This window comes from Lithobates pipiens, unplaced genomic scaffold, assembly GCF_037356315.1.
Source record: "Lithobates pipiens isolate NorthernLeopardFrog02 unplaced genomic scaffold, aLitPip1_a1.2 Scaffold_8, whole genome shotgun sequence".
In the NCBI taxonomy this organism is placed as follows: Eukaryota; Metazoa; Chordata; class Amphibia; order Anura; family Ranidae; genus Lithobates; species Lithobates pipiens.
The window spans coordinates 316,827,559-316,841,184 of NW_027507903.1; positions in this window are offsets into that span (position 1 = coordinate 316,827,559).

Genomic DNA, 13,626 nt, shown 5'->3' on the forward strand with positions numbered 1-13,626 from the left:
CCCCAGGTCACATTGGCCAATTATATAAATCACAAATAATTTGAGAAAGAAAACAGCCACGGGTGACCACACAAAAAGAGGATAAACGAATCCCCTACAAGCCTGTCACCCTATCAACCAGGGGCCCGGAATCGGGACCACAAGGACGTCAGTGTGTCCCAAGCGATTTGGAATCTGTAAGAATAAAAAATAATAAGGAAGGACAAAATAAGTAATAGAAATTGTGTAAACGAGGTATTGACAAATCACCCACCTAGATCCCAGAGTGCATTGGCATACAAGTGAGCAGCGGGGGGGGAAGAGATGTAGGCCAGGATCCATGGATTAAAAGATCTCAAGAACCATTTTTCCAAACAGAAAAATAAGTCCTAAAAAATGATATAGAAAGCCCATAAGAATGATCATAAAAAAAAATAACTGAAGCAAAAAAAAAAAAAAAATTCAACATGGTCTCCCACTACCCCATGTATAGGTTGGCATACGATGGGGCCCAAAATGTCCCCATCGCTACCCCCTGCACCTGGAAGTAGTGGGAGCCATTAAAGGTGAAAACATTGTGATTCAAGATATAATCAAGAAGAGACAGAATAAATTCATTATATCCCCAATCCACATCACTGTTTTGGTATATAGTTTGTTTTACAGCTGCCACCCCCCTGTCATGGGGGATAGAGCTGTAAAGTACCTCGACATCTATGGTGACCAATTAGGCATTTTGGGGAACAGTGAGGTTCTCAATGATCTTTAAAAAATTGATAGTGTCCTTTACGTAAGATTGCAAGCCAAAAAAATAAGGTTTCAAATGTTCGTCAACCAAACTACTGGTATTTTCACTAATGGACCCTTTGCCAGAGATGATGGGTCTGCCCGTGGGATTCTGAGTGTCTTTGTATACTTTTGGTAAAGAGTAGAATGTGGGTACTCTGGTACTCTTGATTATAATATAGTCCCACATTGTCTTGTTGATTATATTATTGGCAAAGGCCTGATCAACTAGCTGGTAATATTCCAAATTAAATTTCTGTACTATAGCACTTGTAATCCTTCTGTACCAATTTTTGTTTTTTAGAATTTTTGTACACATGGATACATATTGAGTGTTGTCCATGAGTACAATATTTCCCCCTTTGTCAGCAGGTTTGATCGTAATGGAGGCATTATCACTCAACAATTTGAGTGTCTGCTTTTCGGTGATACTATTGTTGGTCAGTTTTGGGGAAGAAACAGAAAGCTTCTCAATTTCCCCATTTACCAGCTGTAAAAATGTGGCCACATTGGGATAAGAGCTGGGGGGCACAGAAAGAAGATTTATTTTTTAGCTTTGATCCAGGGGGAATTTCCTGAGTCTCATCAGCTATTATTTCATGGGACAAGGACAGTGCTTGTGGAAGATCAATGATATTGATCAAATCGGTAGTATCCCTTTCTTACAACAAGGAAATTAATTGATCAATCACCTTGTTTTCTTTAGGTGTAAGGTCAGATTGAGCCCCAGGTTTAGCATACATACTCTTCAGAATAAGTTTCCGCGCAAACAATTGCACATACTTTATGAATTCAAATTTATCAATACTTTCATTAGGACAAAAGCTCAGACCCTTCGAAAGTGTCTGGGCTTCCTCCGTTGAAAGCATATGAGATGAGAGATTAATAATATTGAGTGATGTATGAGGATCAGATGTAGAGACTTGATTGTATGGGATCTTATACTCTTCATCTATGATAGATGGGTTGCTTTGGAACTGACTAAAAGCGCCTCGACAAAAGGGGAAGGGTCTAATTTTTCTATTCCCTGAATAGTCCTTGATCTGGTAACTGGGAAAGAGACTGACCCAGCTTCCTGTGAATATGAAGATGGGTGTGTGGGGGTACCCATAGTCCCCACCTGTATTTTACCTGCTGCTGTTGGTACCCCAGAGGGGCCAAGGCTTACGTTTTCATGGTTAGTTTTGTTTTCCGATGCAGGACCCTGACTTTGATTGTTGTGGGAGGCCTTTTTGCTCTTAGCCCTTGTACACACGGTCGGACATTCTGATGGAAAATGTCCGATCGGACCGTGTTGTCGGATAATCCGTCCGTGTGTGGGCTCCATCGGACTGTTTCCGTCGGAATATCCGACCAACAAAGTTTTAGAGCAGGGCTATAAAACTTTCTGACAACATGATCCGTTCGGACTTTGTCCGATTGTGTGTAGAGAATTCCGATCAGACAAAGTGCCACGCATGCTCAGATCAAATTCCTAGACCAAAGCTATTGGCTACTAGCCTGAACGTAGTCCCATCGTAGCGAAATAACATCACCACATTCTGAACGATCGGATTTTCAGACAACTTTGTCCGACCGTGTGTATGCAACAATTTCGGACAAAATCCATCGGACAAAATCCGTCGGACAAAATCCAACGGATCAGGTTGTCAGAATGTCCGACCGTGTGTACAAGGGCTTAGAAGAGACCTGCGATGAAGTAGAGGACAGACTAGAGGATGAATAGGACAATGTTGCCTAGTGTTCTTTATTGTTTTTAAATTTACTATCTCGCTGTTGTTGGCTATTGTTCCATTTATAGGCTCTATTGTCCTGAAAAGCAGACTTATCCCTAATATATTTAACATCTTTTTGTATGAATATTTTTATTAAAGCTTTCAAGATGTTTTTGTAGTTTCCTTTTCTTTTCTACAAATGTCTTGTGCATCCTGAGAGTCTGAAGCTGTGAGCAGATGCTCTCAATGTCTTTATCAAGAGCACCAGATCTTTTGATATATTCACTGATGAGTAGCTGCATGAGGTCCCTAGAGCACGTATGCAGGATAGATTTCCATGGTGCTTTGAAATCAGGGTCCAATCCCTCTAAACTAGGGAATATTTGGACTCTGAGTCCCAAAGGGTGCATATTCTCTTTCAAGTAGTCCTCAAAAAATGTAATGTGCCAGAACATGCAAGATTTGTTTTCCAGCACCTTAGTGAGTTTGAAGAACAGATTGTTCACTTCGGAATCAATCTGTTCATTCTTCCAAAAGTCTTTTAAATATCCAGGCATTAGTGTGCCTTTGGTCCTGAAGAGAATTCCTGGGAACCCGAAGCGAACCTCCATGCCCAGAGGCTCATACGGGCCTTTCATCGCTCTTAAAGTTTGGTTCGAAGAGGCATCCAGAGGCTGCCCTCAAAGGGGGGGGGCACTGTCAGGGAACTCACCATGTAAATGTCTGTCCCCGTGTAGCAGTGGTTCACTTTCGTTCCAGGCGCCATGCGCGGTGTCCCTGTCAGAGGCGTATGGGTTCTGGAACAAACTGACGCACGCCAATACGAACACGTGGACGCACTCGCGCTAACCGAACGTATGTACGTACTCACGCATGCACGGCCACGTCCACCAATCCTGGCACATCTCACCCTATATAAACAGGATCCTGACCTGATACCAGTGCTGGATCGTCTTCAGCTGTTCCTGAGATACCTGATCGTTGTTTGTACCTGTGACCTTGTTCCTGATTACCCTGCTTGCTCGACTATTCTTTTGGATCATCCATGCTTACTATTTCCTGGACTATTACTGACCTCGGCTTGGACTTCCTACTTTGGCTTGCTTCCTGATTTTGTACCTCATTGCCAGCACATTACCAGACCCCTGCTCGCCCTTGACTACGCACCTGCCTTTCGTTCCTGTACCTCGTTGCCAGCCAGTTGCCAACCTTGCTTGTTCGTGACGTGCAGTGATTTCCTCACACCTGCTTGGCTTCCGCTGTATCCCTCCGGTGACCGGCCTACGCTTCTTCCTCCGTGAGGACCCAGCATCTTCAGGCCCTTATCTTCAATCTGCAGGCACCTGCACCCTTTCGCTGCCTCCACACTCCCTGTTCCCACCTCCAGGGGTGTTGAGACTGGAACCGTGCAAGAGGCCACCCCCAGCAGTCTGACTCCACTGTAAGGTACGTGACAGTACAATCCAGCCATAATGGAGTCCGACCGGGGAGCCTCACCTTTGGAAGCCAACAGATCTCCGCCCTGAGGCCGCGTACACACGCGGGGACTGTCTGCCGAAACTAAGTTCATCAAACAGTCCGCTCAAACTTTTGAATGAACGAACACGCCCACACACGGCACTTTTTGAGCGGACAAATACGGCAAACTTTGTTCGTCGTACTAAGTCCGCGCAACTTTTGAAATGAACGGACTCGCCCACACACGAGGCAACAGTCCGCTCATTTCGAGCGCGTGTGCAGGTAGGCGGGGCCCGCGACGGAGACGTCGCGGGCTCCGCCGCCTGGAATGTACTTAAAGGGGAACCCCAACGCCGAAAAAAATCGGCGTGGGGGTCCCCCCAAAGTCCACAACAGACCCTTGTCCGAGCACGCTACCCGGCCGGCCAGGAAAGGGGGGCGAGCGAGCGCGCCCCCCCTCCCGAGCCGTACCAGGCCGCGTGCCCTCAACATGGGGGGTGCCTTGGGGAAGGGGGGGCCGCGCGGCCCCCCCACCCCAAAGCACCTTGTCCCCATGTTGATGAGGACAAGGGCCTCTTCCCGACAACCCTGGCCGTTGGTTGTCGGGGTCTGCGGGCGGGGGGCTTATCGGAATCCGGGAGCCCCCTTTAATAAGGGGGCCCCAGGATACCGGCCCCCCACCCTATGTGAATGAGTATGGGGTACAACGTACCCCTACCCATTCACCTGTAAAATAAAAGTACCCAAAAAAAAAAACACAACACACGAGATAAAATATTTTATTGCACAGCTCCGGGGGTCTTCCGTCTTCGGGGGTCTTCTCGCCGGACTCCTCCGCTATCTTCTTGTAGCTCTTTTGCTAGCGGAGGAGTCCGGCTTTCTTCCTCCCCGCCGCCGGCCTCTTCTACCGACTTCGGGGGTCTTGTCCCCCTCTTCGGTTCTTCTGCCGGGCCACCGTGCCTTCTTATAGCTCTTTTGCAGGCGGTGGCCCGGTCTTCTGTCGCCGCCGCCTTCCGTTCTTCTGCCGGGCCACCGCGCCTTCTTATAGCTCTTTTAGAGGCGGTGGCCCGGTCTTCTGTCGCCGCTGTCGCCTTCCGGTCGCCTTCCGTTCTTCTTCTTGTTCTTCTTCTTCTTCTCCAGGAGATGTTGACACGTCGCTCTCTCTGGCCGGAATGCCCGAGCCGCGCTGTGCGGCCACTTATATAGTGACAATGGGGCGGTGTCACATGGTATATGTCACATGGGTTGGTCACATGGTGACCCCGCCCCCTTACGATGTCATAGTCCCCATGTGACATCAACCCATGTGACCAACCCATGTGACATATACCATGTGACACCGCCCCATTGTCACTATATAAGTGGCCGCACAGCGCGGCTCGGGCATTCCGGCCGGAGAGAGCGACGTGTCAACATCTCCTGGAGAAGAAGAAGAAGAACAAGAAGAAGAACGGAAGGCGACCGGAAGGCGACAGTGGCGACAGAAGACCGGGCCACCGCCTCTAAAAGAGCTATAAGAAGGCGCGGTGGCCCGGCAGAAGAACCGAAGAGGGGGACAAGACCCCCGAAGTCGGGAGAAGAGGCCGGCGGCGGGGAGGAAGAAATCCGGACTCCTCCGCTAGCAAAAGAGCTACAAGAAGATAGCGGAGGAGTCCGGCGAGAAGACCCCCGAAGACGGAAGACCCCCGGAGCTGTGCAATAAAATATTTTATCTCGTGTGTTGTGTTTTTTTTTTTGGGTACTTTTATTTTACAGGTGAATGGGTAGGGGTACGTTGTACCCCATACTCATTCACATAGGGTGGGGGCCGGTATCCGGGGGCCCCCTTATTAAAGGGGGCTCCCGGATTCCGATAAGCCCCCCGCCCGCAGACCCCGACAACCAACGGCCAGGGTTGTCGGGAAGAGGCCCTTGTCCTCATCAACATGGGGACAAGGTGCTTTGGGGTGGGGGGGCCGCGCGGCCCCCCCTTCCCCAAGGCACCCCCCCATGTTGAGGGCACGCGGCCTGGTACGGCTCGGGAGGGGGGGCGCGCTCGCTCGCCCCCTTTCCTGGCCGGCCGGGTAGCGTCCTCGGACAAGGGTCTGTTGTGGACTTTGGGGGGACCCCCACGCCGATTTTTTTCGGCGTTGGGGTTCCCCTTTAAGTCCATACCAGGCGGCGGGGCCCGCGACGTCTCCTTCGCGGGCCCCGCCTACCTGGAGACGCGCTCGAAATGAGCAGACTTTCCTCCGAGCGGGAACAGTTTGCTCATTTTGAAAGTGGCCTACACACGGGCGGACTGTCCGCTCAAACCAAGTTTCAGCGGACAGTTTTTCGGAATTTCCGAAAAACTTTGTTCGTCAAACTGTCCGCTGAAACTGTCCGCTGAAGCCCCACACACGAGCGGACTGTCCGCTGAAACACTGTTCAGCGGACAAAGTTGAGCGAACAGTCCGCCCGTGTGTACGCGGCCTTACTCAAGCAGTCCAGGGCCTGCAAGATGGTTATTACCAACTTGAGCACAGAGTGGAGTCATTGACACCAAGCACTGCTGCCTTCCAAGGGGCCACAGTATCCCGGTCCTCCGGCAACTTCAGCATCTGCACCTGCAGTAGTGGTGCCACCCCCAGAGCCTCAAGTTCCTACTCCAGAGAGGTTTTGCGGAGATCACAGCAAATTCCGTGCTTTCAGAAATGCTTGCCAGTTATATTTTTTGCTACAGCCTCGTACCTTCTCCTTGGAAAGCACAAAGGTGGGATTCATTGTTTCCTTACTTCAGGGGGAACCCCAAACCTGGGCTCACCACTTATTGGAACAGGCCAGCCCTCTGCTTGATACTATGGACTCTTTTTTGAATGAGATGGCTAAGTTGTATGATGACCCTCAGCGTGTCACAACTGCAGAGGCCAGTCTCCATGCTCTCCAGCAGGGTCGCAGACCCGTAGAGGACTACGTAACGGACTTCAGGCGGTGGAGTTCTGATACTCAGTGGAACGACGCCGCCCTACGTTACCAGTTCTGCATTGGACTTTCCGAGCCTCTAAAAGATGAGTTGGCCTGTGTCAGAGTCCCCAGTTCTTTGGAGGACCTTATACAAGTATCAATTCAAATTGATCATCGTCTCAGGGAACGGAGATCTGAGAGAATCAGCCAAATTCATCCCACATGGATGTTGCCTAAGGTCCCGAATCATCCTCCGATTCCTACGTCTCATGCACCTGCTACCACTTCTGAAGCTCCAGAGCCAATGCAAATAGGCTTGCTTCGATCACCGTTATCTACGGAAGAAAAGCAGCGCCGATGCCAGAACAATCTCTGTCTCTATTGTGGAGAAGCTGGTCATTATGCAAATACGTGCCCAAACAAGACCTGTAAGTTCAATCCTTCACCTCTTGAACCCAATGCATTGCCTTTGACAAAATCTATTCACATCGCTGTTCCCATTTCCTTACAGCTTCCAGAAGGAACACTCCAGGTTCAAGCTATAGTTGATTCTGGCGCCTGTAGCTGCTTCATCTATGATGCTCTCGTTCTTCAACACAATATACCATTGATACCCAAGCAACGTCAACTCTCCATACGGTTAGCGGATGGATCAAATATCAGATCTGGCCCCATTACCCATGAGAATCAACCATTATCCGCCAACATATTACCCAATCATCAGGAACTACTCCGCCTGGACGTTATGTCTTTGCCACTATTTCCAATCATTCTGGGAATGCCCTGGCTACAAGCCCATACTCCCTAAATAAACTGGGTGACTGGTGAGGTGCTTTTTCAGTCTGCTTACTGCCTTCAGAATTGCCTCAAGATCTCCAACCATCTGGTCCCAGTCATTGCCTGCTCAGGGCCTACATCTGAGACCCAAAGACTGTTCCCAGCTTCATATCATAGTTTCCTAGACGTTTTTGACAAACGAAAGGCTGACACTCTTCCTCCTCATCGGGTTTACGATTGCCCAATTGAATTATTGCCAGGAGCTGAAATCCCTTTCGGAAGGATATTTCCCTTATCGGAACCTGAACTTCTGGTCCTCAAAGAACATATCGACGAGAATCTCAAGAAAGGATTTATACGACATTCCTCTTCTCCAGCTGGTGCCGGAATATTCTTTGTCGAGAAGAAGGATCATTCCCTCCGCCCATGTGTGGACTACAGGGATTTGAACAAGGTAACGATTAAAAATCGCTATCCCCTTCCATTGATCCCAGAATTATTCCAGAGACTTCGGTCGGCAAGAATATGTACAAAGCTGGATTTACGAGGGGCCTATAATTTGATCAGAATCCGCGAAGGGGATGAGTGGGAAAACGGCTTTCCGGACACGCTTTGGCCACTTTGAGTACCTGGTCATGCCATTCGGACTCTGCAATGCACCAGCTACCTTCCAGCATTTTGTTAATGATATTCTCAGGGACTTTTTGGATTTGTTCGTGATTGTTTACTTGGATGATATTTTGATATTTTCAAACTCTCTAGAAGCACATCGCGACCATGTAAAACAGGTTCTCCTCAGACTAAGGCTAAATGGACTCTATGCTAAAGCCGAGAAATGTGAGTTCGAACGTCAGACCATTCACTTTCTCGGCCTGGTGATATCGATTGAGGGAGTGGAAATGGATCCTCAGAAGGTTTCAGCCATTTTGTCCTGGCCACCTCCAACTGACAAGAAAGGGGTACAACGTTTCATTGGGTTTTCTAATTTCTATAGAAAATGTATCAAGAATTTCTCCAGTGTTATAGCCCCTATCACACAACTCACAAGAAAACAAAGTCGGTTTCAATAGACTGTTGCAGCTCAAGCTGCGTTTGATAAATTAAAAGGACTGTTCACATCTGCCCCAATACTAAAACATCCTAACCCTGCTCTGCCTTATACCCTGGAAGTGGATGCATCAGAGAATGCTGTAGGAGCCATTCTGTCCCAACGCCAAGGGCCTAAGTCCTTAATGCACCCTGTAGCTTTCTTTTCCAAAAAACTAGGTGCATCGGAAAGGAACTATGGAGTGGGAGATCGGGAACTTCTGGCAATAAAATCAGCCTTAGAAGAATGGCGGTACCTCCTGGAAGAGGCAACACACCCAACATTGATCTTCACAGTTCATAAAAATTTTGAGTACCTCAGAACGGCCAAACGCCTCAGGCCCGGCAAGCGAGATGGGCTCTTTTCTTTTCTCGCTTTAATTTCCATATAACTTACAGACCAGGATCCAAAAACAGTAAACCGGATGCGTTATCCCGCATGTTCACAGAAACTGAAGTTTCATCTCCTCCGGACACTATCCTGCAAGCTGGAAATTTCTTACTAACACAACCTAGTTTCTTATCACAGGTTCGTCAGTCCTCCCGAGGAACACCAGTCTCTCCGGATACAAACCTCCAAGAGAAGGATGGTCTCTTCTGGCAGGGAGACAAACTCTTCATCCCTCAAAATCTCCGCACTTCTGTTCTACAGGTCTGCCATGACTATCCCCTGGCAGGTCACTTTGGGGGTCACAAGACTATGAATCTAGTTCAAAGACACTTCTGGTGGCCAAATCTTGCAAAGGACTGTAGGGACTATGTCAACTCTTGTCCAACCTGCCTCAGAAATAAAAATAGCAAAAATAAAGCTTGGGGACTGTTGAGACCATTACCCATCCCTGAAAGAACGTGGGCTAAAATCGCAATGGATTTTATTGTTGAGCTCCCTCCATCTGAAGGGTTCTCTTCTATCTTTGTGGTGGTGGATCATTTTTCTAAAATGGCACACTTCATTCCCATGAAAGGAACTCCGTCTGCGACTGAGACAGCCAGAATATTCATTAAAGAAGTTGTTAGGCTCCATGAAATTCCCAGTGATATTGTCTCTGACCGTGGAGTTCAGTTCATGTCAAAATTCTGGAAGTCGTTGTGTGAAGCACTAGGTATCAAACTGAATTTTTCCTCAGCCTATCATCCCCAAACTAACGGGCAGACAGAAAGTACTAATCAGACGTTGGAGCAGTACTTACATTGTTTCACTTCCTTTTCCCAGGAGGATTGGGCCTCATTATTACCCTTGGCAGAATTTGCATTCAACAATTCTACTCACTCTGCCACAAACCAGTCACCATTATTTTCTAATTATGGTTTTCATCCTTCTTTTCTGCCAACATTTATCCTGGATTCTCCTGTACCAGCTGTCCAGGATAGGCTAAATTTCTTTGTTACCAACAACCAGGTACTTAAGGAAACCATTTCCAAGGCACAGGAAGACAATAAAAGATTTTTTGACAAGAAGAAAAGGGGGGGATTGGACTTAAAGGTCGGTGATCGTGCATGGCTTTCAACCACAAATCTGAAACTGGCATGTCCCTCTAAAAAATTGGGACCCAGATATTTGGGACCTTTCCCAATTAAAAAGAAAATCAATCCAGTGGCCTATGAACTTGAACTTCCCGACTCATTCAGGATCCATCCTGTGTTCCATGCTTCTTTACTTAAGCCTGATGTACCCAATTCCTTTCCAGATCGTGAGATAGGCCCTCCAGAAGCTGTGCTGGTAGATGGGGAGGAGGAGTTTGAGATCGAAGCCATTTTGGGTTACAGGAAACGTCAAGGACAAAACCAATATTTAAAGCGGTTCTTCACCCTAAAGGGGAAGTTCCGCTAATCTGATCCCTCCCCCCCTCCGGTGCCACAATCGGCACCTTTCAGGGGGGTGCAGTTACCTGGATAATCCAGGTATCTGCACCCACTTCCGGGCAGACCGCCACAGACCCCCGCAGACGCCCCGCCCCCCGTTGTGTTCTGGGAAACACACAGTTCCCAGAGACACAGCGGGGGACCATAAGAGACGCGCAGCGCGACTCGCGCATGCGCAGTAAGGAACCGGGCAGTGAAGCTGTAATGCTTTACTTCCCGATTCCCTGACAGAGTATGGCGGCGGGGGCAGCAGTGAGACGAGCGATTGTTCGTCATCTGCCGCCGACATCGCTGGACCCTGGGACAGGTAAGTGTGATTTTATTAAAAGTCAGCAGTTGCAATATTAGTAGCTGCTGGCTTTTAATATTTTTTTTTAGGTGCAGAACCGCTTTAAACAAATGGAAAGGCTTTGGTCCTGAAGAGAATTCCTGGGAACCCGAAGTGAACCTCCATGCCAGAGGCTCATACGGGCCTTTCATCGCTCTCAAAGTTTGGTTCGAAGAGGCATCCGGAGGCTGCCCTTAAAGGGGGGGGCACTGTCAGGGAACTCACCATGTGAATGTCTGTCCCCGTGTAGCAGCGGTTCACTTTCGTTCCAGGCGCCATGCGCGGTGTCCTCGTCAGAGGCGTACGGGTTCCGGAACGAACGGACGCACGCCAATACCAACACGTGGACGCACTCGCGCCAACCGAATGTATGTACGTACTCACACACGCACGGCCACGTCCACCAATCCTGGCACATCTCACCCTATATAAACAGGATCCTGACCTGATACCAGTGCTGGATCGTCTTCAGCTGTTCCTGAGATACCTGATCGTTGTTTGTACCTGTAAGGTACGTGACCCAGTCATTCCCCAAGTAGTTAGCCATATCTGGGGGGGGGGGGGGAGAAGGAAAAAAGAAAACAAAAAGGAAGCAAAAAATAAATAGATTAGTAAAGGAAAAGGACAAAAATGTATACCTTATCACATATTAATTAGTAAAGAAGTAAATAGTGGACAGGTGGATCAAAAGGTCAGTGGTGCGAAGATGAGTCCACCAAACCCATAAATGTATATAGAGTAAGATAAACAATCCAATCAGATGGACGAGAGATGGTATTTGCTACCAAAACATTAATGAAACAAGATTCTGATTGGTTTGTTAGAACACAGGTGTGCCACATCCCATAATTAAATTAATAATCAAAACCCCCTGAGAGTGGGATTTTGATGGCACTACCAAAACACATATGTATCATATAAAAAATTATTAATTTATTGTACATAGTAGAAAGCTACATGAAAAATACATTATATACAAAGATACGGATGCATAATGATACAAACACAAAGAATAAACCTAGACAGAGTACATTGGCCTGAACCCAACGGCGTTTCTGCGATACAACAAGTTCTACTTCAACAGTGGTTAATTGCAGGGAAGAACTATCTATAAAATTCAAATACAAAGTGATTAGCCAAAAAAGACTGTTGTATTGTATATTCATATGCCATAGTTTGATAATCATTAAGGTAATACATCATAGTTTATACTTACATCCCAGTTACTTGGCAGAATGTATCTGAGCATCCAAAAGTATTAAACAAGAATGGGATTCGAGCAGCATAGGATTGTCCCCAGGTCACATTGGCCAATTATATAATTCACAAATAATCTTGTTCCCAGTGCACTACATTGTGGCCTCATCATACACACTGGCTCCCCAGCTTTTGCTCATCAAAATAAAGGCAGTTTGCAGGGAAAATTTCATTTTTTTGCTTTATAAATACAATTATTGCTGCAGCAGATTCTAGACATGATACAGGTCTGCCACTTTACAGGTAGACTAAGGGGGCCCCCAGGCACTATATTGGAAGGAATCTTTCATTTTTATGCTTTCACTTTAAAAATCAAAAAATCACTGCTCATTTAAAAATGAAGTTTTTCACAAACTTTTTTTATTATTATTATATATGTCCCCTAGGGTAGGACCCGGACCCGGACCCAGACCCCTACAACCATTGTATGTCCAATTACTTGCATATAAGCCTTCAAAGTGGGCATATTTAATTTTTGACTTTAATAGGGTTTGTTATTTGGATTCAAACTGTTTGAAAGTTCTGGTACAAACCAAACAGGGGTTCGTACGGCCCATTCCTACTAGAGAAGGAAGCCCCAGCTTGTAGTGCTACCTTTTGCCTGACCTAAAGAAGACCTGATGGCAGTGCAGATTAAGTCTAGGGATGGAGCGACCTGTTCTGCAACCACCATCACTCGACATTTGGGATCTTGCAACCTGTGTTGCATCTATTGCCATTCTGCATCTGGTCGGCTAAGGCAGTTGATAAACTACTGACTAATAAATGTCTGGTTAATGTTATTGGTAAGGACCATGAGCCTCAGAAAACATTTAGCTTGTTGTGTTGCTGCAGGCAGACAGGAGATTCAGTACAGAAAATACCTGGGGAGAGTAACAATGAATGATGCAAGAGTTGTTTTACGAGTTTATTTGGGACGATGTGATGGCTTAGAGATAGAAGGTCTGTCAGTGGCAATGAGCAGAAAAGGTTACCTGGGCTCTCTGCATTTCACCTGGAAACTAATTTACTGGGCCTCAGGTGTTAGACAAGACTCCAGTGAACTAAGCCTGGACCACAGCTGTTTGTGAGTCCTCCCTAGCAAGTTAATGTGTGATGTAAAAAGTTATGCTTGTAGCCCATCAGGAGGACTGAAGAAGATGAAATCTGCACTGCTCACTAACCCCTTTGATTGTAGAACCCTGGTGCAGGGGACATTGGCTAACATGGAGGGGCATTTAGAGGCAGAGAAAAAAAGCTCAAAAACCTGTCAAGTGTGCATGAGCCCTAATGATATAGAGCAGGGGTCTTCAAACTTACTTCAGACTTTGGGGGGGCTGGACTGTGTCCAGTGGCAGTAAGCAATGCCTGATCTTTGGTATTAGGGAGAGAAATAGTTGGTGTCAGTGGGAGGAATAGTGCTCCAGTTTTGTTGTCAGTGGAATGAATTATGCCCCATTGTTGGTATCAGTG